Here is a 23,721-nt window from a genome sequence, read left to right as displayed (position 1 = left end):
CTATTTTTGATTAAAACGCTCAAAAAATTCAGAAATCAGACAATAGACTTATTGATTGATGGTATAAATACGAATAAGCTAGCGGCACATTGCACGTGGGCCACCTATAACCCAAATCAAAGCTGAAGAGATTTTTTTAATCAAAAGTTATCATAATAAAATATTATTATGATGTTAATCACGCTATTAACGTGCGCCAGCTTGCTAGTTTCAAAGAAAAGGTGCTGCAGGCGCTAGATTAATACAAAACGCAGTAGTGATGTTTAGATCAGATCAAGAGCACCAAAACGCACAAGAAATCCACTGTGGAGGGAAGCACTGTGAGTTTTTATCTCCTCCAAAATGAAGGAACGAAAACTGCACCACACGCTTTGAAGCTTCCCTCTCCTGTTACCGTCGTGGCAAAGATAGTGAGCTCGATCGATGTATCCTCTCATCACCTGTTTGTGACTTATGATTCAGAGGATCGATGTATCACTCCGAATTATCACCATCGGCTGCAAGTACGTACCTAGGCTTTGCTTTGAGGACGTCAAGCCGCCCACCTTTATCTCACGTCAAATAAAAAGAGCCGTGGCTCTTTCCACAATAAGGCATGCGGTAGTTTTACCACATCCGATCTTTAGGTAGGAGTGAGCAAGCGAGTGCCACTTCTGACTTGAATTGCGGTTTGTTGCGTAGTACCCAAGTCAGCCTATTCAGAGGCATACATTTTCTCATGGGACGACGTGTGGTTAGTTGTGTGCTTTGCTAGGTCGGGAGAAGAGATTGTGTGCTTTGTGGAATTGGAATGGACCACAGGACCAGGTAAGCTTCGTGACCACCGCCCTTTCCAGAAAGGTGAAATTGTTCAAACACATAGATTTCACTTGAATATGTCCTTTCAGTCCGTTTTTGTCATTGGTCGGTGGTCGTGTACTCTTTCTGTATTTCAGGCTTGTTTGGCAATATTATGTCGTACTGAGTTCCTGATTTGATAAAATAGCAAGCATGATACTATAGCATGCTGATCTCTTTTTTTTGGCAGATGGCCTGAAGCACTCTTAAGAACAGATCGATTTCTTCACACAGTTGTTGTCCCATAAAAAAGTTACAACTGAGGACTTGTGCGCGGGTGGAAAGACTAGTAGACGCACTACGTACGTGTCGCTCCGGCGATCGACAGCGTACGCGCCTCGGTTTCAGTCTCACCCATCGTTCACGGGCGGTGACAAAATTTTCACCGCGGTAGACGGACGGATCCGGCGAGGAAATCCGAGGGGCCCCAGGTGTTGTCTAATCCCGCGGCACCTCGACGTGGGCTGCACGCTTCCCTCACCTCACCCGTAGTGGATTCTCGCATCACCCGAATCCCAGCGCCTTCCCTTTCCTTTCTCCTCAGGCAGGCCAACTGCCACTATCGCCCCATTTTTTAAGCTGCGCCACCCCTCTGCTGCATGTTACTCCATCAATGTACATATCTATAGATATACATTTACAAGTACTCGAATTTCTAGTGTTATTGTTGTCAGCTTGTTCTTCGTTTTCTTCCTTGCTCTCTGGAATTGTCTCTAGCTGTTTGGGACTTTGTAAGGTTCTGATGGGGAGAGGAAAGACTCTGCAGGTGGGAGAATGAGAGGAACAGCGAGAGGACAAGAGTGGTTTGTTCTGTCCGAGCTGGGAAAATAGTGGGTGGTCAAACGTGATTGTCGAGCGCGAGGTCAAGCATGCCAAGACAGGGTCTATCGTTTTCCACCAAATTTTCTGAACATGTTCCTGATAAAAAAAATAAAAAGTGCAAATAAACGAGAACTTATCTCTTCCTCCTGCTACAGTAGAGAGCAGCGGAAAAGGTGATCCCGATCTGAGAATCGATTCTGGCCCCAGCCGGCCTCCGACAGCCTCCCAGAGTACAAAATACTAGCTAGGTGTAGGAGTGTGTAAATCTACATTGTACCGAATTTACCATGCCAAAAATATCAAACCGTACGTACCAGTTAACTCGGTTTGATTGGTATTTGGTATTTGGTATTGTTTTAAAAAAAAAAGTGATTTCAGATGTTCGATTATATTGGGAAAAACCAGCCACACACCGAAAATATCGAAACAATGGATGCAGCCCCTCTGCTCATAGCCTATCTCATCAGCAGTCTACGGTCCAGTACACCAACAGTCTAGCCCAACAGGCTAACACTCCACTAGGGTCTAGGAAGGTGAAGCATCATACAACACCTATTCGAGTACTCGACTATTCGCGTCTCGCTCTGATAGATCGCAACAACGTCGCCTACCAAACCCTAGCTTGTGTCGTGCGCTTTGTTCTGCACTGTGCTCTTTGCTGCAATGCGCTGTGCTGCCAAGGGCCGAATGCTAGGCGCCCGTGCATCGTGCTGCCCAACGGCCAATTTGAGCTATCGACTAGCTTGCACAAGGTGGCGTCTACTACTCCCTTACTCTTACTTTCCTCCATCTATACTAATACAACAAAGTTCATATATAGGATCATGTAAATTGCTTATTCATTCACTCAAGGGAGATTCGCGTAAACTTTGGTAAATATGGCATTTACCGATACCACACCGAAATACATTGGTATTAACCGAAACCACACTGTACACAAAAATACTATCGTACTTACCGAACAAATAACTCCATATTAACCGAGCTATCGTATTTCCCGAACCGAAGCAACCCAAAAAACTGAACGAGTCCTAGTTAGGTGTCTAACAGCAGGTTAGTGTTTTCTCAGAGGCGTTGTCTTGCGTCTCGTGAGGCTGTTAACATCGATGGCATCTTTCCGGCGTCTGACGAGGTTTTGTCCCTCTTTGCAGCTCAAGTGATGACGACGACTCCGCCGTGGTCGCCGATGTTGCGAATCGGAGGTTTCTTGCATCTGTGGATGCTTCTGATCCCCTTTTGCTTGTGTTTTGTGTCGATGGCTTCTAGGCCGTCATTGGCTAACATGGCTATGGCTAGTGGAGCCTGTGGTGGTTCCTACTCCTTTGGCGGTGGCCGAAAGAGGTTAGTTTTGCTTTGTCTTTTGGCGAAGGAGATGGAGCTTTTGTCTATCCCTATGTTTGGGTTGCGATTTCAGGCTGGACTCCATCCCTGATAGTGAAATGATTTTCTATGCGGCTTTGGCTGGAGCTTATACAGCGAGCCGTCGCATATATACTTCTAGGCCACTCCTCCTGCTTGGAGGTGGTGGTGCTATTTCTTTTTCCTTGCGGCGTCCGACAAGGTGGCAGCCATGCGTCCTTGTTGTGCTGGGATGTAGAATGATGCGGCAGTTTGGAACTGACTCCGGTGCAGGCGGAACTGACTCCGGTGCCGGCGATCGTCTACAACGGTGGCGATCGGAGAAGCAGAGCTCGTTGTTGGAGATGACCCCAAGGGACTTGAATGTATTTTTTATTTTTTCTGTGGTCTTTGTTATAAAATGGGGAATGTAATGTGCTACTTTATTAATATAAATCCATCCCTTCGTAGCGTTCTTGCAGAATACACACAGGTTGCACGCACCTAACTGAGCAGCCAACCAAGCTCTGACACGCGCGCCAACCCCACACGACCGAAACGTGCTCCCACCACCTACCCCACGAGCCCATTGGATAACCGAGTGTGTTTCCACCTCGTGAGCAACGATTACAACCAGTCGCAACTATATACATAGAGAAGTTACAACATGTAGTATAGAGTGATTACAACTATTAGTTGCAACTACAGACATAGAGCGGTTATAACTATATGCATAGTGAGATTGCAACTTACGTGTCCATGCAGACTGATTGTAACTAATTATGACAATGTTGCAATCAGCAATATTGTAATTGCACTGTTCAGCTTGTTGTAACTAGATAATCTATCATGTTATAACTATAGTGTCTACCTTATTAATTAGTCGACACTCAATACTGCAGTTCACCATGTTATAACTGCAATGTTCACCATATTATAACTAGAGTATCTACCATATTATAATCGGAGTGTTCACCATGTTGTAACTAAAGTGTCTATCTTATTGTAATTAGTCAACACTCAACACTGCAGTTCACTACATTTTAACTGTAATATTTACTATGTTGTAACTAGAGTATCTATCATGTTGTAATAACATGGACGTAACTCCTTTATGATTCTAAAACTCCATTAAAATATAGCGTTTATCGATCTCATTTTGTTAAGCATATTTTTTCCAACAATATACTTCAAACAAATTAAAAATCAAAGGTGTGATTATAGAGATATTGTTTTTTAACATTAAAATCAACAACATCCTTTCGTGGCATAAATTATATATACTAGGCGGATTGGCGCACTTACGCCGCGCCCTTTTTTTTCACAGAACATGACAAAAGAAACCAATTTATGATATCTCAATATTTAATTATAAATTTATCAATATTTAACACATTCACTTAATTATAGAGAAAACAGTAGTACTTTCATGTATGTATATAATTGCAGCATGTAGACAATAGTAATACGAAACTAACAAAATTTGTTTCATACTTTTTGAGTTTTATATATTTTTCTTTGTATTTTAGATTATTTGAGTCGATTTATTAATATAACTAATATTCCTTTTGATATTTTTTGAAATTTTCCGAAAATAAAATTATATTATATGTGTAAATATATGTATATGTATACACATATATACATACATATATGTATATGTATACATATATGTATATGTATTTGTATATCTATACATATACATATGTGATATCCACTGCTACAGTAGCTACAGTGCCCAACACATGAGAACGCTCCAAATTTTGGAGGGATAATATATGTTATTTTCCGAAAATAAAATTATATTATATGTGTAAATATATGTATATGTATACACATATATATGTATCTGTATTTGTATATCTATACATATACATATGTGATATCCACTGCTACAGTAGCTACAGTGCCCGACAAATGAGAGCCCTCTAAATCTTGGAGGGATAATATATGTTATAGATAAACTAGAAGCAGATCGAATCTGGACTCTCTGTTCGATTAGAACTGCATATCTGAAAGTCAAAAGGGAACTAAAGGTTGACGAAGAACAGGCGGATGATTGTCGATGACTGAAAATGTTGAAGGAGTCACTTCGACGGGAACATGTCAATCTCTCCATCGCGGGCGAACATTGACGGCACTATCAGCACTGTTCTGCCCATGCCAGGTAGCTCGTCAAATATGAACAGAAAAGATGTGACCAGAAGGTCCGGCACCAATACCGAGAAAACATCTGCAGCTTCAGGAAAGATGACCAAATTTAAAACTGCTGTCTATCCTATTCTACGGCTACCGAATCAAGACGAACATATCTGCTTTGAAATGCGTGCTAAAAGGTAAATTAAAAGAGCTTAGTTACAGTTCCAAAAGACGGCGTTTGAAAGCATGCATGCGCCCTTTCCAATCCTTTCTGCAGAACATGTCTGAACTTCGAAAGCGCAACGCGACACCAAATCTTACGACTGAATGTTGTACGGGCGCAAGTAGTACCAAATCTACAACTTTCAGGACAACTTTCGAAGCAGAAAAGGCTCTTTTCCTGCGGTTGCTACGGAAGTTATTTGGTACTTTGGGCAAAAGTTCATGCCATACCTTTCGAATATTTAACTAGGGATATATACACACATAAGAGTATATGTATACTGACAGGGTACATCATGTGTATATTTAATATCTTTAGATATTATGAAATCGAATCTACAGTATCTGATACGCTCAGAATACAATAGATATATACTAAGAAGGCTTTGATTGCTTATCCAACTCAATAAAATTAGTATTCATGATAGATCTATTTACTTATAAGATAAGGAAAAATGATTTTCTAATTCACACACGCACACCTGCTACAGGAGTAGCAACTTTTATTCAGCCCCTCCCACCTTTCCATTTTTAGAAAAAATTTCCTCCCGCAACTTTTCTTTTTTGGAAATTTTTTTGGACAACTTGTCTGGATAAGTTGCCCAGATAAGTTTTCTGGACAAGTTTACCAGACAAGTTAACGAGAAAAGTTTTAAGGAAAAGTTAACGACAAAAGTTTGCTCAAAAAAATTTTAAGGAAAAATTTTCAAAAAAATACAAAACAGGCAAGTAGGCTTCTCAGTGGGGCGGTGTGAGCAAGGGAACTTGCGCGCGTGTGTGAATAAGAATTTCCGCCATTGATTATGGGTATATAGGAGGTGGCACATCACCTCTATATAAGACGGAGACCCAAACCCCCTGGGGGACTCTCTCTTTCTCCTGGCTACTAAAGGCAGACATCAAGACCTTAGCGCAGGAGGAACTCGACAACTTTAGCCCTAGGTTAGACTAGATTCAATCTACTTCTTGTAATATGTTAGACACATTATCTGTACTCAAGTGGATACATACACACAATCATACACACAGAACACAGGGTATTACTCCAACCGTTGGCCCGAACATGTATACATCTTGTGTGTCTCGCTTCATGTTCGATCTTTAATCTATGAAGGTAACCCCGTTATTTTCGGACCCATTGTTAGGAACAAATCCTTGACAATTGACGCGTTAGGTAGGGGTCTTCTATTTTTTAAGACCGACTATGTCTCAAGTGCACATTGGCTCTGGATTCTTTGACATTGGCTTCTACGATTACTTCGGGTCAATAACGATCACCCTCGAATCGCCCCTAGCTGGATCGGAGATCACAATCGAAACTATGATATTCCGCTAGGACCATCTAGGTGAACAGATCCGCACCGATATTATTGAGTCCAGGCTACTTGACGCATACCGTGAGGTGGGACATCTCAAGTGGGACCCTAAGGAGCCTAATGTTCTCTAGTGCATAGGCACCGACAATGATGAGGGAGGTGACGATGACTCTACCACCAGCTAGAGCAGCCGAACAGATCGATTCATGTTTATTGCCAGAGGATCCGATATCCCACCTGCTCACCCAATGACGGTGGATCCAAACACCATGGTGAACAATGGCACGGAAATTCCCGAGGATCCAGCAACGGTAGCCGCTGTTCATGGTACTATTCGAGTAGCTAAGTATCAACAAGCATTACGTAGATATCATAGTTAAAAGATTCAGCCTAAGAAACTCACTGCTGGGATCTTATTCTACGAAAGGTACAGAAATAGGCTAGGAGCCATAAGTTAGCACCTAAGTGGAAAGGACTCTGTATAGTGGTCGAGATTACCCGACTTAGATCAATGTAGCTATCTACTCTAAACGGTGAGATACTTGAGCACAAATGAAATATTGATTAACTCCGAAAGTTTCATTCATAGAAAAGGTAAATTACAGGTAAGTCAATTACATTTGCTTCGATTAACAATCGATTACATATGTTTTCTTTTCTATCTAACCTATGTGGCTAGAGAAAACTTGACAGAAAGTATTCGCCTAGCTCTTACAAATAGTGTAGGTCCTACTCCCCCTTGAACAAGTCGACAAACCTTCTATACTCATCCCTCAGGCGGCAATTAATTGCGCCGGGGACCAAACGCCAACTAGCGTAAGAGCTAGGGAGAGTAGCCGATGCGAAGACCCTGCTGGAGCTATTGACCGGTGTTGACAATGCCAAGTGGCCCTCCGCAGGGTGCGAAGGCGACTTGGTGGTTGTCTATGGAGAAGACGACTGCACTTTCTCTACCACCGAAGGTTCAGGGGCTCCATCGCCGAAGATCTTGCTGACGACCTAGTCGATAATCTCATCAAGATCACCACCATCTTCATCTCCCTCCTGTGTGGCTCATGAGCTGACTCTTGTGTCACTCATTCCGCGGTGTCGGCGTCAAGGAAACACAGGAGGTGGTTGGTGAAAGGTCGGTGACCTCCAAAGGACATTCCATTTTTTCTCCTTTTAGGACTTTCGATCGATTCCTCATCGTCAGAAGAAACAATGATGATTTCTGGAGAAACCATGGCGAGGAGCCTTCGGGTGAGAAATCCTATCTCTTCACTTTCTGCACCAGGCTTAGGAGACAACGGTGGAGTGGGGGTCATGTCCTCAAGCTCTACAAGTTCTACTAGGCATGTAGGGAGAAAGGAAGGAGACGGGGTAAAAAACCAACGACTTCAGTTTTCTCTCTATTTATAGTTATGGAAACGGGTCGAACTGTATTCGCGAAGCTGTCAAGATCCGATATCGCTAGGCGTGAGAGCGAGACCGCCTCGATCGCGCGTCACGTCTGGCGGAAGTTAAGGCGCCGTTGAGACGTTGTGACTTGTCCAATGTCTACAAAGAGAGGTGTGCGTTCATTATTGCACATCAAATCAAAGGCTACGGTGAAAATGAGTACGAGCAGAAGTGGGTTTTAATGCTTACCTACCTAGTTGTTTGAATACACTCGATGACCATAACATAATCTCAACCACCCGCTTGGGGGCTAGAGTCATCGAATACGTGGTCGAGAAATGGAAGTCGGTGCTTATGCTCTATCTCCACTCGATATCGGGGGCTACATCATACTTTTTCGTTGTTTCTTGCTTCACTTTCTGTTTTTTGGTTATCATACCAACCTGAGAGTCAGAAGCTACATCGTATAATGTCAGTGCTTATGCTCCACTTTCAACTCGAATTCAGTCATGGAGCGGAGGGACAAGGGCCACATCAAGTATATTTTGGTGCATATGCTCTACTCTTTGCCTTGATTATCACATCAAACAGAGAGTCAGGGGCTACATCACATACTTTTGATGCTACGACTTTACTCTTTACTCGATCTAGTCATCGAGTAGATAGCCGAGGGCTACAACACCATACACTTTCAATAACACATGTATATTCTTTTCTACACTTAGATCGAGTAATTGTTTCCTCGACCATAGAGTCAGGGGCTACATAATAACACCATACTTTTTTGTAAATTTTGTATATATCAAAAGTTTATTTGGCTTTGCACCGACTGCTTTAGATAAGAGTCAGTAGAAGCATATATTGGGTTGAAAACGGACAACTATACCTAATAAAGCATAACGGTATAAGAGATTGTCAGACATCTCATTCCTAACGGCTAAAAAAGGTTCTGAAGTTTTAGTTGATCTCATGTGTGTCCTCTGTCAAGTTCATGTTCGTACGTTGGTTAAGCATGCAAGTCAATGAAAGTTTGCAAAAGGCCATCAGTATTTTGTATTCCTAGTTTTAAACTAAGTCTTTTCCTTATTCTTACCTTATTCTAATAGTTCGTCTAGTTGAGTTTTTAGATATCAATGGATATTCGATCAATAAGTCTTGAAGGTAGTATACACGCCTACGAATCAAGATTGTATCTACTCATACTAACTCTATTTCATCAATAAAGAAATAGTGACAATAGCATGTTAGATAGGCAAAATATCAATAATGTTTTATTGCAACCATCAGTCAAAAGCATACCAAAAAGCCCACTAGTCGACTAAGGAGAAAGCTTCAGTGATATCCATTTACAAGAATGCCACTTGAAATTCCCCTCGAGGGATTTTATGGTCCTGAAAACTTCGTCATAATAGGAAACTTCAAGCACGTCATAATCGTGTTGGTGGTAAGCTAAGTTCACTCGGTGGAGGCTAAGAATCCGATCAGGATTGGTAAATCGGGGTATTGATGCTATGACTTTGAAGGTCATGCCCAGTAAAATTGATCTTTTTTTCGCCCAAGGAACAGCCTCCCATTCTAGTAGCTCCCAAATTTCATCACTGAATACGTGGAGGGAAATCGGCGTCAATGCATTGTGCTCGACTAGATCATCAATTTGCTCGCCAATCTTTAGGAGAAACGTGCGAGGCTCGACTAGGAGCAGTCAAGAACCACTCAGACCAGGTTGCCAGATCTCGAACTCGAATATCGATTGTTCCAATGTCACCACAACTCCCGATGGATCTCCCGAGGCCACTCCATCCAGAAAATCTGAAATACATCACCAAAACTTACCACTAGAGATCTAAAACTACCATGATGGTCCATTGATAAGATGGAAGCACGCCATCCTCAAAACAATAATGATGAATAATTTTCCATCCTCCTGCTGAAATCCTCCTACTTGACGGTACTTGAGTAGGCACTTGCAGAAATCCTCCTGCTGAGTAAAGTTAGAGGGGCTACTATCGAATATCTAATTATAGGGTATATACACATAAGTAGTATATCATATACTGACAGGGTATGTTGTGTGCATATTTAATATCTCTGGATATTATAGAATCGAATCCGCGATACCTGATATGTTCAGAACCCAAAATGTGTACACTAGAAAGACCTCGATTGCTTATCTAACTCGAGAATACTAGTATCCATAATAGATCTATATACTTAGATGACAAGAAAAAGTACTATCTATCGATTACAGTGGATATGAGACGATACATCACCCTTATATAAGCTGGAGATCCGAACCTATATACATCACGTGTGTCTCACTTTATGTTCTATCTTTGATCTATAAAGTTAACAAGTTATTTCCGAGCATATTATCATGACCAAATCCTCGACAATACCAACACTTACTTGCTTTATGATCCTCCTTTGCAAATCCTGATCTTTTGGGAGAACTCATTTTCTCGTCATATGTTCTACTTGTAAAGTTCAGAGAACCGAGTTGATGATCAGAGCTAACTAAGCTTCAGGATCAGGGGGATACGTTACGCGGCATGCCTGCATCACCTTTTGGTCGGAACGAATAGATGTAATAGACATCTAGTGTAGTGGTAAATACCCTTGTGGTCTCAGCTTACAAGGTTAATTATTCTGCGTTCAGACGAACGATTCAGACCCGGTAGAAATCCCCAAAACTTTACATATCTGCTACGTCGAATCGTTTGAAGATCCACAATTGTAGTATTTCTTCTCGGCGGGCACAGAATTTGCCAGTTTACCAGCATCCGTCAGGCATAATCGTCGTACTTTCTCACATGTTCTTTACTAAGTGATCGAAGACCAATGCACCGATGTAATATCGACGAATTGATGTCCATGAAGAATTTCCCGCCATGAAACTTCCTTCGGATTCCTCTATCAAAAGGAAATCCACTCCCATATTTTAACCTCACCGTTGGCCGGGTGGCAAGAAATTTTCTCTGAAGTTGAGAGCAGGTCCGAAGGGCGCCAGTGCGCGCTCCATATCGACCCCAAATTCCGGTACGAGTCTTGAAGTGTCACCTTCATCATCCTCAGTCGTCACCGTCTCCCACTCATGTTATTTTATACTCTTGAGGAACAGCAACGAATGACACGGCGTGGCGGGCGTGCTGTCGAGCCAGCTAGGTCAAATCGAATAAAATCACCCGCATATCTGCCTCACCTAACACGCATACCCAGTGGCATCCGTCATTACAGCACTCATAGTCTCTTCTAATCTCACGCTATCACATAACATGTTATCGGGTCGAATTAAAATTGTGATCAGTGATAGTTATTAAATTGGTACTAAATATTTGGTATTGATAGTAACTGATTATTAGTACTAATTTTTAACTAGAATCGACATTAATAATAGGTTTCAAAAATTGATGTTCCAAAGCCAAAAAATAGATTTTTTAACCAACCAGTGATCGATGCCCGAGCTACTCCACACGCACACGTTGTTATCACGTTTTTTCATACATGCTACGACATCCTCCCTCGTGTATACGTTCCTTACCATCTCACCTATCTCTCATTATTAATAGCACTACGAGATATTTTCCTTTTGACCCCTCATGTTGAAAGTTTGTCATGATTATTTCGTTATCTAATTACTTCAAACGAAAAAGTTACCAACTACAAAGTTATAGATCTCATCAAAAACTATAATTTTTATATAAAGTTTATCCCCATCCGCCACCATATGAAAAAGTTGTGAATTTCAGAAATTCAGTTATCATCAACTATCAGTGGCACAAACCAGCACTGATAGTCCCTTCATTATTAGTGCCGGTTATGGCACGAACCAACACTAAAAAGTTATTATTAATGTCAGTTTGTGGCTAGAACTTGCACTGATGTATCAATGCCGATTCCAGCCATGAACCGGCACTGATAGTACTTTTAGCGCCAGTTCTTAGCGCCTCAGCTATTGTTCATGCGCGAGAGTTTAACAACAGGTATTAATACGTCTTTAGTAGAAGTTTTTACACAATTGTCACTGATGGGATGCTACTTATGACATGTTCTGTAGTAGCGTCAGCTCGATCAGACAGCGTATGAACAAGCATCGATTCTGCAGAACCAAAAATGATGATTAGAGGGGTGAATAGACCGAATTCTTAGATGATATTTTTCTAATATTTCACCCAACACACCTTAAAACAATATACATAAGCAAAAACAGATAAACATATTACACCAAAAGATCATCTAAGAGAGCAGGGCTCTCATGGATAGAATTGAATACTAAGTTCTATTGAAAATTAATCCATACATCATCGCACACAAAAGCTTACAATTTTTAAAAAAATACTTAAATCTAAGGAGATAGTTACCATGTAAAGAAACTCATCAAGTTAATGATTTAGAGATACGAGAGTTTAAGATCAATTTTGAATATGAATTTTGTGCCTCTAGTAACAAGAAGAACCACTTCAACATGATAAAAAAACTCAGTTATCAAAACAAAACGAAAATCGTAATGAAAACAGAAAAACTTGCAACAAAATATGGAAGCCAATAGAGAAAAACTAAAATCTTAGCACACAACTCTTAAATAGATAGCTCAAAGTGCTTAACTAGCCCTCCCATATATTTATAGCTTAGGTTCCTTGATCCAAAATTTCTTAGATTGTTCCTAAAATGTCACTCTGTTTCAATATACTCCCACATACCACTGAGAGTATTTTCGTACATCTTTTTTCTCGTTCATCAAACGGTTGTGACACCTTCAAGACTTAGCTTCGTCTCGACGTAAGCTTTACGATGATATCATGTGCACTTCACACTTTTCCACAGTTTTAAGGCCAAACTGCGAAACTGTCTCGTACGCTTTTCAAAGTGTGACTCACCGCCACTTGTTTACACCTTAAGCAAAACACTCGATGTCGACGCGTATACTTCGTCTTGCGATCTCGACCACCGGCAAGTCTCTCCTGCTCACGATCTGTCGGACCATCTTATCACTTGCACCAGTATCCCTTTCACTTGATTTTATTAACACGCCATCTTCATCCACCATCTGATGCCTTGCTTGCCCTTTACGTGTCCGGCCTCCTTGATCGTCCAACACTAAGCATTTCACTTAGCCCCGATCATCCCACTGTCAACCGTTAAGTTGCATTTATTACCTATACTTGACCAGACAAGCACACACGTTTATGTAATTCCATCTTTAATTAGTAGTAATTATAATCATACATTCTAATATATATGCATACCCATAAAAACTAAATTCAACTCAATATAAATATTAACAATAACAGACTCATCATAAATAAATAAGACATTTTTCTTATTCCAAGTTCTCTTATAGAACAGCTAGCATGCAGTTACACCAACTTGAGATTTGACACACGACATACCGAGAGACAACATCTAGGTAGCTCGCATTCTTTACTGCACATGTGCTCTTACACCTAGCAAATAACCTTGTTATGAAGTTATTGGAAAGTAGTACTTGTCCAAAAGAACACGAAGAACTATCTCGTTAGCTTATTATTCAATTTTTTTTTTCCTAAAGTTGTTGATGGTGGACAAAATGCTAACTTCTCGTGTTTACAAAGGCGCAGCCAAAGAGGAAAAAACAAAAGAAGTGTCACTGTCGCCGGTTGTATACATCAACACCAAATCATAGTGGAGGGTGGGCCCTTCCAGGAGGCACCTGCTACCTAGGGAACACCCATTTTAAGCTTAATCACGCTATAATTTTTAAATAATTATTTAATTAATTATTATAATAGTGATAAGTTATATTTTATTAGCTATCTGATCCAGATATCATACATCTAATATTTAACTAACTTTATCACACATACATCTAAAAATTTATTAGCTATATTTTTAAGAGACAATTGTAAATTTGCCATTGTTTTGAACTGTTATTGTAAATTTACCATTAAAAAATTACAAAAATACCATCAAAACTGTCGTTCGAGTGGTATTTTTGCAAAAAATAAAAAACCAGTGACAAATTTGCAAAAACCCCTATTTTTAATAATAAGACATATTTAGCTTACACGTGATAAATATAGTTGTAATCCAAAAGAGGCCTAGTCTTGCGTTCCTTCCAGCCTCGAACGGTCACACTGGCTACTGATTAAACAGATTAAAACCACATTTAAAAGTCTACACACGCCAACCATGCAGAAGGCAGCTAGTAGAAACTAAGAAACGTACGCTCAAAGCATGTATACCTGGCCAGATCGATAGATCATTAGCCCATGCAATGCATGTATACTTGGTCAGATCTATAGATCATTTGTGAGGATGGAATGAAATTTATTTTATTTTGGATGATTGAGTAGCACTAGTATGCTGCTGTACTGTATTAATTGTCTTGTAGTACTTGTCTTTCTCCCTCAGGGTGCAAAGTGAAGCATGACTCGAAGAGGTCAAGACTGATGTTGACATGGTTTTTGTTGGTCGAAAACTCTCAAGATGCACACAGCTCGATCGAAACCTCCTCCAGCTCCAAATGCGGCCGGGGCGGGGCCCCATTCATGCATGCTTTATTCCACCCTGTGACTGTCCAACAGTCCTGTCTCAAGCCAAGATCCCCCAATGGATGTTGTGAGCCTTCTTGCAGTGCATCTGCTCCCTCAATCCAATCTGACGAGCTAGAACGAAAGGAGAACATATCCAGTTACAACACATTTAGGTGTCACCGCGTGTTACCAACACAAACGGTTGCACCTCTAAAATTTTATGAAAAAATCCGACAAAAAATCACAACCTCGGTATGATGTTCATCTATCTCTCCTTAAAATTTCGAATCAAAACTCGACATGCACACCGAGTAAAAAAAAAGACAAACCAGGCTGTTAATAGTGGCAACACGTTCACGCCCGAAGCCGCGGTAACACGAGAGATGCACTCAGCACGAAAAAAAAAAAGTGAGACTAGAAAGATATTCCTTCGGACGATTTTTTTACAAGGGAGAAGTTCAACCCGAGTTGGTTAGCCCCACCATCAGATGATCCTATAGGTCACAGAATTGTGGGTCCTATTTTTTATTGTGGCTCTTATGCATATGGCATCAACAATGCAAGTCCCAGTTTGAAACGCGGAAAATTAACATGATTCCCACGAACATACACACGAACACATACGTGGGTACGGACAAAGTTGTTAGCATCTTCATGTACTAAGATATATGTTTTGAAGTTAGTTGAGTGGAGGACCATATATACAATGTCTCCCGCGCGGTTGACTTATAGCAGATTATTGAGATGTGGACTAGACGGGAAGACGGACTTTATAGTCGCTGGGGGTACTCAAGAAGTCATGCATGCATGTGGTGGTCGTCCCCTCTGATGACTAGTTGCTAACAGAAAGTCAAGGACCCAATTCATGGATGTTAAGGACGATAACAAACAGTCACCAAACATGGCATATGTGAGGGCCCTATGCTCCAATGGAGAGACCCACCATCTACGTACATCACCCTGTCAGAATGATTGTGAGTTTGTTGCCCAAGCATGATTAAGACCATCTCTCTTAATTACCCCCAGCTTGATGTAGTTTCCAAAGTCCAAGTAAATTAAGCTCAATTGCCCGAGAAATTCTTCATCGATTGAAGTAAGTATTAAGCTCAACTGTACAGTACGGAGTACATCATTTGTAGGATGTCCTAAAGATAACTGTCCGTACGTGGGCACGGTTACGAGGTCGGGGAAGACGACTGCCCGCTACGAGCACGGCGTGTGACCTGGACCTCGGGTGCGACCGTGCGAGTTCCCCGCGCCCGCCGAGCGCGTCGGTGGAGGGCGTGATCGGGGCAGACGTACGCGCCAGGGTACCGCAGCCGGGTGAAGATTGCCGGTCACGCCAGGATTTCAGGAACTCAACACCAGCCTTGTTTTTTTAGACCAGCCCCCCTTTTAGACCTTGTTCGGTTGGTCCGGAACGGCGGGGGGTCATGGCCCTACCCCGCGGACCAGTTCGACGCGGATGTTTTTCTAGCCTAATAATTTTTTATCTCTGTTTAAGCCTAGTCGGAATTGTAATGCAGCCCACCTGTCGTTTCCCCCTCCTCTGGTCCAAGAAAAAACCATCGAGTCTGTAGACATGGAAAAATTCCATGGCGCGAGTTGGAGGCGGCGCTGCGGAGGCTACTATGGCGATGCGACTCAGAGGCGACAGCGACGGGGCAGTCTCCCCTCCGGTGGCCACCTTCTCGCTAGTTATCATGTCACCCTCCTCTTCCTTCCCTTCCGCTCTTGCGTGATAGGGTTCCCTCGCATCCTAGGTTCATAGACAACGAGGAGCCGCCGCTGGTGAAGGGCATGGCGGTGCAAGCGGTGGCCAACGACGACCACTGGAGGGACATTGGGATGAAAATGACGGCAACTCCACGACCTCCAAATGCCACACGCTGATCAAGAGCACGTCCCCCGCGAGGCACAACACCCCGGCGATCTGGTCAGACCCACTGGTGCCATATAATGGTGGCGGCGAGATGGCAGTCCGGCGAGATGGACATCTCGGAGCTGGCGGACTGCCATCTCGCCAAGCTGGACCTAGGCGTGCGGTTTGACGCCATGCTCATCAACTGGAGATCCAAGGAGGAAGAAGATCCTTAGGTATTAGAGGGAAGAGGTAAAGATTCAGGTTTGGATTAACCTAGAGAGTGTCAAAGCTGAAGCACAATCAAAAAAGGTCGAGGTTAATCTAAATTTTGGTGCCAATTTACTGCATAATTCTTTCCTTCTGACAAATTTTGGAGAGTGCCAAAACTGCAGTCAAATTTGTACCTTTTAACCATGCTTCAATGATGAAAATTGCTAAAACTAGTCTGAAGAGCTATCCTGCTTCAATTCAAGGTTAGAAATATATGTGGCCATTTTGAGAGCCCTGTGATCTTTGCTCAATGAGTTCACTGATATAAATCAAGTATTCAGTGAAATCCTGCATCTACATATCTGAACCTTGCCTTCTTGACCATGATGACATATTGAGTCTAAAACATGTTAAACAAACTAAGCAAAATTACTAAAATTAAAATCCTACATCCACATATCTACTTCGATACTACATCCAGTTCAAACTTTACATTGTGAACTTATAATGGTCACTGTATCGGTACATATTGGGATCATTTTTCAGAAACCATGTGTTTGAATTTAGGCTTACTAATAAATAACTCATAATTTCTAAGCATCGAGAAACTTAGGTTACCATTCTCAAAGCCATGTGAATAACTTCGATTCGAGAGCGCCAAACGATATGATATCCTCTTACCCATAATATATGATAAGCCATTTGGTTGAGGTGATATTATGATGATTTACGGTATTAATATACTACTATCAATGCATATTCACTGCATGCCAGTACAGATATCAAGTTCAAAGTTTGAAACTTTTTCCTCCATACTGCATTGCCCTAGATAGACTGCACATAACATACATCACAAGATTAGTTGCAAATCTGAACAATTTTCCGAGTCACGGTTCATCACACTTTTTTTTGCAATGTGCTCATCAGGTGAAGATTCAGAAAATGCGGTCGAGCCTAGAGGAGAAGTTGATGAGGCGGATGAGCATTGTGCACTGGCGCGCCACGACATAGCATAGCACCTACAGCAGCTATGGCACGCTGCAGAGAACATCCGACGGCTCAAGGCACGAGCCACCACATCATCTATCCGGAAGTGACACATCCACCTATGGCTGCTTCCCCTGTAGTAGCAACATCGTCAGCGGCAACCTCCTGAACTATCTCCAAAGTACTAGTGCTAGATATATTCAGGGGAAGATCAAGGTGGTTCATTTGGTGTGAAACTGGAATGATTTGCCAAGAACAGAATAGGTTTTTAATGTTTGTAGGGGGTGTTTGTGTTGGAGAAATCGGTGGAGATGTGTCAGAAAGTTTGGATTTTTAATGTGTTATACCAGGTTGCAGAATGTTGACCCACAGTTCAGATATCAAAAGTGATCTTATCCTCTGGCAATGTTGCATCGAGTTCTTTCAGTATTCTCTGACGTCACATCAACAACTTCCTATCTAACAACAATAATTAGAACTGTGCAAACATCTTAACCTGCAGGAATTTGTGAAGAAATCATGTTTTTCTAGAGAACTGAAAATAAAGAAAAAAAATCCATGATATTCGCTTCTTCACGTGTAGATTAAGCACCAAAATTTCTTAGGTTTTTTTTGTGATAGACATCTGCTCAAGATCAATGCAGCGGATGCTAAGGGTACCTTAATGAGTTCACAAGTAACAACGAATAAAATCCATATTACAGCTAAAGAGAACACAATTACTCATCTCATCTGACAGCAAGCAAGAACTAAGAAATGATACGCTAATATCCCAATTAAAACCGAATATATTCTTCAAGAGATGGATGGAGTAAGAAAAAATTCATTCCCCATAGAGTTTAGATAATATAGGAGTGATCCACTCGATCCTTCTAAAAACCGAACAAACATTTACAGAGGTGTGCAGGACACGAGGTTGAACCCCCGCCGGTTCACTCCACCCATGATTACCAGGGCGTAAAATTTCGGGGGGAAAGCACAACTCGGCAACTCTGTATCTGAACGTGTCGTGCGGATTGGAAGGAGTAGGTCGCGTGGATTAGTAATCGCGTGTCCCTACATCTATAAAAGGCGGCTGTGGGCGAGCGTTGGAACTCATCCTTGCGCATGGGGACCTGACGCAGCTTGGGAGGTAATACCGAGGCGCGTCGATTGCTGGTCGGAAACTATTTCCAAACCACCTCTCTGGCCCTAGGCCGCCGAGAATTTCTGGAAGGGCTCCCTCTAACCAGGGTAAAGCCCACAATCCTAATCGAAACGATTTATGGACTGCCTATCAGTTGTGTAAACGGCAAATCAATTCGATTTCTATGCCAATAGAAGTAAAATTCTAGTATTCGTTCGTGAATCAACTTCAATTTTCAAGTCAATGATCAATGGGTAGCAACAATGGCCGGAAGAAACAGAGGAAACTGCAATCATCGAACAACCACTAGATCGTGTACGATTGATTAATCCCAGTGGCAACAATAAACAAGTGGAGCGAGGATTTATGTGTAGAAAGCATATATAGCTCAATTACAGCTCAGTTGCCCGTGAAAATTGTTCATTGTACAAAAGGCCAGAGGCCCTATGGAAGGTCAAACTGTACACCACCTGGTTGGAGAAACATAAAAAGCGTACATCTGCACAAGCTTCAAATGTGGGCTTGGACTTTGGAACGAGCAGGGCAATCTTGACCTATGTCCTGGGCGGCCGAACAACGTACTTGGGCCGGCATACATAACATAGAAAACCGTATCGCAAGCGAGATGGTGCAACCCAGGACCACTTGCCTGGGAATTTCACCTGCATGTGTGTTGCCTGCTGCTGTTTGCAAAATTGCCTGGTCAGGCACATCTTAAAATCATGGCAATGTTTGGTTGGCGCCCGGGGACTGCCTGAGTCGATGAACATCCAGGCAGTGTTTGGCACTGAACAATGAGTGCAGGTGTAGTATGTTTCGTTGATAATTTATAGTAACAATTTTTTTTTGAAGTATTACTCAAGTCTTACAAGGCAAACAATACTAGATAAGTGTTAAGAGACATTCTGAATCGATTATACATAACACAGTGAATGATATCAATGTTCACTTCACATCAAATTTGCTAGATCATCTCGCTTAGCCACCCATTGCCTATTCTTTGTGGCTTGATCTATAGCCGTTCTAGCTGACCTAGGCAAATTGCTATACCAACTAGCTTCCAAAACACGGCTTTCCTCATCCGAAGTTGATTGATGCAATATATATCTGAAGGACCAAAACAACGACCAGAGGGGAGTGAATATGAGCCTTTTTTAAAAATTCTTCAAAAAAAAGAACAAAGCGTATATCCAATTTACACCCGACGCACATCAAGAACGAATCATAACTAAGCGCAACAAAATGCATAGCGGAAATAATTCAAAAGAACGCTCAGTGAACACTAAAAGTTCTCCGATCAGATGAACAGTACTCCAACCAGCACTGATGAACAATATTCTAACCAATACTGATGATCAGTACTCCGACCAATACTGATGAACAGTACTCCGATCAGTGCTGATGAACAGTAACTTCTACCAATACACCGACCTACAGGAAGGTCTGAAAAAGATCTGGTTGCTAAAAACACTATTTATAATAGGAATTGGAAGTTTCGAACTGATCGCAGAACTGAAAAATAGCAGCACAAAACTTAAAATCTAAACTAGAAATCCACCCAAACATGGTCCAAACCCAACGAAATTTTAGTCAAAGATTCTCACGTATATGGTGAATCTTTATCCAAAAGATCTCCTCAAAGAGATAAAGATTACACCCTCGATTTCGTGGATTTGACCAAAATCACACCGATAGAGAAATTTTAGAGAAAATCAACTGAAAGGTGCTCGTGCGAGGAAATCATTTTGAAATCACTCGGGATGTTCTCACACATGTCCTAGCAACCTTTTGCCCCAACAAAACCACTCGAAAACGCTGCCAGACGCAAAAAGTGAAAAATCAACCAAATCTTCAACAACAAGAGATTAGCGGGAGGGAGATCAACAACATCACGAATTTACTAAACAACTGATAAATAGAAATAAGAACATAGCAAGATTCATATATACATAGCTTGGAAGCCTCCCTTCATCCTTCCACTCTTGAGGAGATTAAGTTTTGAGCTATGAACCCTAACTTCTCTCTCTTAAAACTCTAACCAACCTTAAGAAATATCCAAATGAAAATAGGTCTTAGAGAGGTGTTGATGCCCATCTTTGCACCAGCCCTCTCCCATATATATAGGCAATTAAACAATTCCCAAAATGCCCCTAAAGACTAATACATAGAGATTATCCCCAAAGGGCAAAATGGTCCAACTATTTTGTTGTCCATCGAATGGACTCAGTGCCTTCACCACTATGCTTCATCTCCAAGCAAGCTTCGTGATGGTGCCACACATCCTCCAACTTCGCCCCCAGTTTTGAGGAAAAACTGGCAAAACCGCATTGCATACTTCTCCAAGCATGACTCCTCCATGTCGACACGTGTCTAACCTCTGCCATGACCTTTGACGCATTTAAGTCTTTGCGCTTCCACCATCAGGCCACCTCTTGACTTGCCATTGCCTTTTCGCCTTGACTTGGTTGACGTCATCTTCATCATCACATTTTCTTCCCACTATGTTTTCTTACGCCCTTCATGTGGGCGATGTGGATCGCCCATGGCTCCACCCAGCAGAGCATGGTCCGTCGGCATCAAGCCTCCACTTGTTCTTCACCATCTTGCCGTTGACCACCATGTCGCATTCATACACCTACACATCATGAGCCAAGAAACATGTCTCTTCGCCATCCTCTGTTTTCACCCCCGGTTAGCTATGAACAAAATCAAACATAATTGAAACATATTGTGAAACCGAAGGCTTCAAATAACAATTCCATCAATCACTCATCATTAACAACACAATTCTCTCTTGCATTCTCAGTATCAGTTCCATTGTGCAATTCATCTAGCCTTGTTTGTCTCACCAAATCTCTGTACACCAAGAGCATATTTTCTTGGTGGCCTTCTATAGCGACGACGACTACGTTATCGCTAGGGATGCAAGTGGATACCCAATGGATATTTTTGGGTTACTACTTACTTTATTTTTTGTTAATTTAATTAGGTGGAGGTGAATCTTCAATTCATTTAAATGAGATCTAGATCAACCCAATAATCCAAAACGTACATCCCTAGTCGTCGCAACTAGATAATGGTCATGATAACAGCTAAGACACCTAACATTTAAGCTCTTTGCTCGATAATGTAATCATGTGTAGGTGCTAGATCCATCTGAGCATCATATGAAAAAAATGTCAAGAAAAGAGAAAAAATGGGACAACTACCTCTATTAGATCATTACAAAGGAAGAGAAGTTAATACTACTAGCATCTGGTACAAATTGGATCTATGCATCTTGCTGCTAATACTCTTTGCTTCTATTCACAACATTGAATCGGACAAACAAAAAAGAAACAGAAAGAACGAAATAAGTATGAAATTAAGAAACATTTTATCCTCTCACCTATTCTACACCTAGTCGTTAAAACCAGCACAAGTCGATTGAGAGGAAAGAGAAACGATAAGACAAGATGGACACCAGATCCACGAACTAGAGTTGAAGTTAGGGTGCGGAGGCTCAACTCGCTATACCCATGAGTTGGCACTCTCAACTCAAATCTCAATAGACATGCTATACGAACAAATCCAACTGAAGTCACGACTAAGGTCATATGCCAATTCAACCTAAAATACTAGCTTAATAGGCAAGAGACTATTCACTTTTTAAGTCGTGCTCCTCCATCATCAATTTTTGATATAGGACTAAATCCAATAATCTCCCCCGTCACACATCAAGTTCCAACAATCTCCTCCATCACATGCAACATGTGTGACCCTGGATAAGTTCTAGGCTCACCCACAACCATGTAACCCTGGAGATGTTTCGGATTTGCCAACCTTGAGCTCTGATACAACTTGTTAGGATGCTCAGCAACTTGGCTCAGCTCGTTATACCTATGAGCTGACGCCCCTAGTCCAGATCTCAATGGGCCTGCTATACACATAGGTCCAATCGGAGCCACATCCAAGGTCTTAGTCCATGCTCCACCTTGTGTCATGTCTGTCTTGCACCGCTCGTACATTGCACGACATCTTATAGATGTGTAACCCTCACACCTCCACATAATCTTCCATCCACCGTCTCTAATTCAATCCAACCATAGCTCTTGTACTACATCCTTCATCCTCATGGAAACAATTGTGGTTTTTTGGCCCTCCCAGCAAAAGCCCTATCAGATACAAGAAAGGAGGGTAAAGGGGAACGTAGGTTTGTGTGGCGATTACCGCCAGGCAGGTCATACGAGAAGCCATGCGTCCTATTTGCTACGTCTGGCCCCCAGCAACGCATGCAGGCAGCTAGCAGCAGGCAAAAACTCGAGGGTCCAATATTTTGGTTAGGGCTTAAACCAAGTTGGTTAGGGCCCCTAAGTGTGTCATTATAGGCAAGGTTCACGCCAGACAATTTTGGTTAGGGCTTGAACCAAACAAGCCATGCTCAGCACCTACCCACCAACTTGCTCAGTTGAGAAATCAACTTACTCGCAACAAAATTTCTAGCAGGTGTATTGTTGCAAGATCATTGTTGGTGATATACTCTAGAGGCAATTATAAAGATGATTATATCACATTTATGTTTATGTAATTTTGAATAATATGTTATTTGATTCCTTAGATAATTATCATTTATATTGATTAGCAAATATGTTATTGACTTGTTTGTGAAGTTATTTATTTTATTACGACGTTATTCTAAATGATCCTTAATCTTATATCATTATGTGAGATAATAATGATTCATAGATTAGCAAATGTATTGATGATGATCATGTTTTATAGATTATAGATATTGATATATCAAATCAATAACGTGGATACATGTTAGATAATATGGTGTTAGATAGACTCACCTTGAGATACTAATGTGATTGTTATATGATGTGTCCTTAGTTGTAATCTTAAATGATATACCTACATGACCCTTAGACCTGAGATCGTTATTGATTCCTAAAATATGTAATGACACATTTAGGGGCTATCAAACGCTAC

The 23,721-nt window shown here is 41.5% G+C and overlaps 1 non-coding gene across 1 annotated transcript; it reads left to right on the top strand.

Moving 5' to 3' along the window:
* Positions 1–18,721: 18,721 nt before the first annotated feature.
* On the top strand, positions 18,722–18,865 carry LOC133923301 (U4 spliceosomal RNA). Its single transcript, XR_009910563.1, has one exon. It is a non-coding gene; the product is annotated as a U4 spliceosomal RNA (small nuclear RNA).
* Positions 18,866–23,721: the final 4,856 nt, after the last annotated feature.

This window comes from Phragmites australis, chromosome 6, assembly GCF_958298935.1.
Source record: "Phragmites australis chromosome 6, lpPhrAust1.1, whole genome shotgun sequence".
Classification (NCBI taxonomy): domain Eukaryota; kingdom Viridiplantae; phylum Streptophyta; class Magnoliopsida; order Poales; family Poaceae; genus Phragmites; species Phragmites australis.
The sequence above is the reverse complement of the archived record's forward strand: the minus strand, read 5'-3'. Positions and strand labels throughout refer to the sequence as shown.